Genomic DNA, 5780 nt, shown 5'->3' on the forward strand with positions numbered 1-5780 from the left:
TTGCAAGTGCTTTGAAAAACTCAGGAAATATTAAAAGAACATGATAGTATGTCATTTCTAAGAAAACTCAGTATTTCTCCAAAAAACATACTTTAATCTGTAGGAAACCCATGTAATTTCTGTAAAAGAAGTCAAATAGTATTCCTGCAGGAAATAAGGTGCAACAAAACACAGATAGCAAGGAAGAAAGGAGTGAGGGAAACGACAGGTGATATGACTGATTCATACAATAAAGAGATTAAAAAGTCAGTAAAAGGAACATATTTTAGACTGGGAAACTTCAACGTGATAAAAATTCAACTGGGGGATACTAGCACAGAAAAAAGCCAAGGAGAGGGTTAAATTAATCTAATTTGGAGACCAGTGCAGTAACAGCTAGTTAAGCCACTCTGCAGCATCTGCACCCTACAAATGTGCCAGCCTGAATCCCAGTTGCTATACTTGCAATGCAGCTCCTTGCTGATGTACCTCACGAAGCAGCAGAGAGTGGCCCCAGCATGTAGGCCCTTATACCAACATGGGAGGCCTGGAAGACCCCAGTGGCACCTTGCTTCTGGCTGCTCCAGTCACAGCCACTGAGGCCATTTGGAGACCAAAAGAATAGGTGGAAGACTTCTCCCACCTCTTTGTAACCCTGTCTTTCAGATAAATAAAAATGTAACATACACACAACAGAATTTCTAATACAAAGGAAAGAATTTTGAAGCAACTCAGCCAGCCAAAATTAAAGACTAAAAAATAGTAAGGAAAGACTTTATGACATGTAGAAAGCCATTAAAAAAATTATAAGGAATCATAAAAGAGAAGACTGAAATAATAATAAAAAACTTCTCAAGTTTGGAACATGCATAAGCAAATATCTATCTATCTATATATATATAGATATATACACATATATATACACATATATAAATTTTCAAAGAACCCAACCTCACTAAAGAGCAAAAACAATTCTCCAAGACTTGCTAGCATTAAATTTTTTTATAAAAATTTATTTTATTTTTATTGGAAAGGCAGATATACAGAGAGGAGAGACAGAGAGGAAGATCTTCTGTTCAATGATTCACTCCCCAAGTGAGCGCAACGGCTGATGCTATGCCCATCCGAAGCCAGGAGCCTCCTCAGGGTCTCCCACGTTGGTGCAGGGTCCCAAAGCTTTGGGCCATCCTTGACTGCTTTTCCCGGGCCACAGGCAGGGAGCTGGATGGGAAGCGGGGCTGCCAGGATAGAACCGGTGCCCATATGTGATCCCGGGCGTGCAAGGCAAGGACCTTAACCACTGTGCCACCACGCCGGGCCCAACTATCATTAAATTTTAAACAAAGGATGAAATATAGAGTATCATAAAAATTGTAAGGAAAATATGCCAAGTTACTCTAAGGGAAAGAAAGTTAGATTTAAAAGACTTATCTTTTCTTCCAAATACTTTCTTTTCTCTTGTCAAATCCATGGCTGGCTCACGGATCACACAGTGACATGATTTTACCAAAGAGGCTTTTGTGTTTTTGTCAGCCATGCATTGGTTATTCACTGGCGTATTTTTTCAACTACATGGTGCTACAATTTTGTTTTTGTTATTGTTGCTGTTAGTCATGCTGGTTGTTGCCCTTACTGCATTAGCTTCTCACTTAAGGGAACGTATCATCATGCTATAATACAGACTACCATATTCAGATGTGGGGATACAATGCAATATGTGTCCTTGCTTCCAAATCAAAGATGGACTCTCAATGAAACTGTTGGAAATGTCTAGACAATAAGATGCTGGACTGTCTGACACTGTCTGTACCAGCAATATCAGGGCACACATAAATAACAGACGGATGGAATCATGACTCCTTATGAAGGACTATACTATTGCACCAACACTGGAAATATTAGTCTGGGGATAATATTTTGGGGGAAGAAATTCCAGATTCTATGAAATTGTTGCATAAAATTCAATACTTCAAAATTAAAATTAAACAAACAAACAAAAAAAAGACAACAAGTTAAAACTTACAGGCCAGGAAAAAATCTTGTAAGCAAAAAGAAAAAAAAAGACAGAGAAAAATTTCAGACAAGATGAAGATATGCTTTACAATGAAGAAGAAACTAAATATTTCCTAGACACAATTTGCCAACAGACCAACATTATGAGAGTTTTGGAGAGCCTACATGAGAAGTAAATATCAAAAAAAAAGTCTAACAGTATCAAATTCATTAATAAAATATATGTAATCTGTAACATATCAAAAAATGCTACTAATTAGTTCTTATATGTCAAAGTTACCATTAAGGGCAAATGGATTATATCCCCAGTTAAAGCTCTAGGGCTACTGACCTGACTTTTAAAATGTAAACAAATATATTCATCCCCCAACAAATTCACATCAAGAATAAAGACACGCAGAGACTGAAAACAAACATGAAGGACTGGAAAGACATATCGAGCAAACGAAAACCACACATGAATCACTGTACTCATATCACGTGAAACAGCTCTTAATCCAAAGCTTATGCAAAAAGGAGAAAAGGGAGGGTAACAAAGCATGTTTAATAATTATGAACACATACAGTCTGACACTAGAACACCAGCGGCTGGCATTGGTCATGATGGGTAGAGCCACCACCAGGACTCGGACTCAGCACTCCTATGTGGGTAACGGCCGTTCTGAACAGTGCACTAAGTGCTCTCCCAGCACCCCAGAGGTCTTGATTTTTTTTTTCTGGCAAAGCAACTCTCAGAATTATGTGCTTTAAGTTCATCTTTAGTAATTTTTTTCACTGTGGAATTTCTAGAAACTCGTGTTTCTTCTGAGACCTTTTGCCAATTGCTGTGTTTTAAATAGAGAAGGAGAGAGGAAGGGATAGAGAGAGGAGCGGGCGGGAGAGGGAGAGAGTGATGCTAATTCACTCCAAGTGCCACAAGAGCCAGCACTGAGCGGGGAAAGCCATAGATCATTAGAGCCGTCTCTGGCTGCTTTTCCCAGGTGCCTCAGCAGGTATCTGGATTGGAAATGAGGTACTCATGACAGGAACAAATGTCACATGGGGCGCTAGCATCATAGGCAGCATCTTTACCAACCACACCGTAACTCCTGCCCCCAAATTATACTGTTTACTCCTTCAGTAACTCAGTTTCCTGACACGAAAAGCTATGTGGTTCTCTCTGGTTAAAATCATTTACTGTTGAAATTTCTCTTATTAATATGAAATGTAACCAGTGCGGCAAAGCCTCCCAGGCCTGGGGCCCAGCATCCTCGGTCACAGGAGCGTCTGGCCCCTGTGGGCCGAGCCCTGAAGGGCCCATTTCTCCTACCCCCCAGTACCCAGCCCAGGTCGCAGCCCGTGTTACCTGCTCTGATCCCCAACGTGTCCTCCACTTGTCTTGATCCGGGGAACTGCTGTTCTCTGCCTTCTTCCCCTTGTTTAGTTGCTCTGTGAGGCTTCTCGTCCTGCCTGTGATTTCATCCTGCTCCCCATTGACACACCAGGTGGACTTTAAGAGACTTTGCCCTTCTTATACAGGGAGGCAGGACCTCTGTGTCCGACACTATCAGTGGTTCTCCCAGTCTGAGGATCCCAACGCCAGCCCTGCAGGGAGCCCAGCTGCGGCCTCTGCCAGATTCTCCCACCTCAATCCACAATGGGCGTCGCCAGGCAACGCTGTGAGGCGCATGCGCACTCCACGCCTGGCCAGGTCCAGTTGGTACGCATGCGCTGGAGGCTTGATGGGCAGGACTGTTGGGTGCTCTGGGGATTCTGCTTTCTCAGCAATTGACTGGTTTTCAAAAACTGAAGCATCTTGGCTGACTATGGGGGACAACTTGAGAAAGATTCATCCTGGAACTCAAGACTAAACCGTATCTAGAAAGAACTGCCTTAATGGTCAAACCTCAGTTCCACATCCCTCCATGACAAGTTAGCAGCTGACAGGAAGTTCTGTCTTGCTCTCACAGGTTGTGGCCATGGGTGTGATCAGCTCCAAATGCGGAGGAGAATTCAACCATTGATTTGCAAGACACTAGATAAAACATTTACTCACTATGTTCTATCTGTCTAGAGATTCTTAGTAGTTCTATTTGAAATCTCCCAGCTGCTTGCTCACTTTCCAAAGGCCACAAGGGCTAGACTGAACCCAATCAACGCCTGGAACCAGAAGTTTTTTCTGGAACTCCCACGTGGGTGCAGAGGCCTGAGGACTTAAACCATCCTGCACTGCTTCCCCCTGTGCATCAGCATGGACCTGGATCAGAAGTGGAGCAGCCAGGACTCCAGTTAGCATCACTGCTTGAAATTGTTTCGCTCACTCCATCAACACCAGTGAATACACACTATTTCTCACACTCTGGGATGATTTTCACAGACTCTTTATGAAGAGTCATGTGCTAAACCACGGAGTTTAAAAATTTGTTTCCAAAATTACGTCTAAATTCATTACTAAAACCCTTTGAATCAGTGACTGAATAAAATCCAAATACTGAGAACAGTGCGCAAAATCTTCACCAATAGATCACAATCTTCATTCAGCTATTTTTACACACTTCTACCACTTGATATTAACATGGATGAAGCAATGGTATTTCTCTATGTACGATATACTCTGTTCCTTTATATTTTATTATGTTTTTAATTTTCTATAATTTTTAATTTCATCTGGAGTCACAGAGCAAAAGGCATGTATTTGGCCTCTGTTTCACTCCCCCATCACCTGAAGGAACCAGCCCTGGGAGCCATCAAACCCAGGAGCCTGCAGCTGAATCTGTCTCTTGTGACTGGCAGGGACTGTGCATGTGCAGATAACATGAACCAAGAGTGGAATCAGAAGTCAAACCTAGGAGCTCTGACACGTGGGACAGACTTCTCAAGCAGCTTCACTGTTCCCAACGAGGAATGACTGCCCCTTTACACCGTGTGTGTATTTATTTATTTATTGATGCAGACTGTAAGGCAGAGAGACAGCAGGGGAGGAAAACAGAATGCATTCTGTTTAGTGAACAAAACCATGACCTGTCTTGAAGACCAAACTCATCTCCTTTGAGATTAGTGATAATTTCTTCATTATGAACTACCTCAATATTATTTTTACTTCCATAGAAACATATATAATTCAAATGTATGCTTTACCTAATTTTTCAACTTCAATAACAACTTTGAAAAGTATGCTGCTTTGGCTGATTGTGAATACTTTAGTGGATAGAGAATGCATTGTCCCTATCTTTGTATCTTGTAAAATTGAGATATTAATGATAAACATTCGGTTGTGGTAACGTGAGAGCTAATTTCAAGGGGAAATTGTGATTGAATAATCTTCAATGAATGAGTCATTGTTTTGTGTCAGGCACTATGGATTACGTGATTATCTTATCTCATTGAATTTTCATTACTTCTCTGTGAGGTATGTTGCCCATGTCCCCAGATTGCCCAAAAAACTAATGAGGCTTACAAAGGCATAAAACACAAAAAGTTCAGATTCACACAAACTGTGAGTGAAAGAACTGAAATTTGCTTAAAGTTCTGTGTAATGTTGGAGTCCAAACTCGTTACCACTGATGATTTTTTTTTTCAATTTTTTAGTGGAATTTCTATTTTATCCTTGCACACTTTGAATTTTTTCAAAAGTGAACATCTGCACACTCCTGATATATTGTTTAGGTGCATCGTCACAGGAAGAGAGTTAAAATGAGCCCAGCTGTATTGGTGAATAGAAGTCTTTATGAGTCAATTATTTCTTCCAGTTTCTGTGTTCTCAATAGAAAGAACATAGTGATGTAGAATAGAGTACAACATTTTAGTTT

The sequence above is a fragment of the Ochotona curzoniae genome, unplaced genomic scaffold, assembly GCF_017591425.1.
Source record: "Ochotona curzoniae isolate NIBS_2020 unplaced genomic scaffold, NIBS_Ocur_1.0 contig_2146, whole genome shotgun sequence".
NCBI lineage: Eukaryota > Metazoa > Chordata > Mammalia > Lagomorpha > Ochotonidae > Ochotona > Ochotona curzoniae.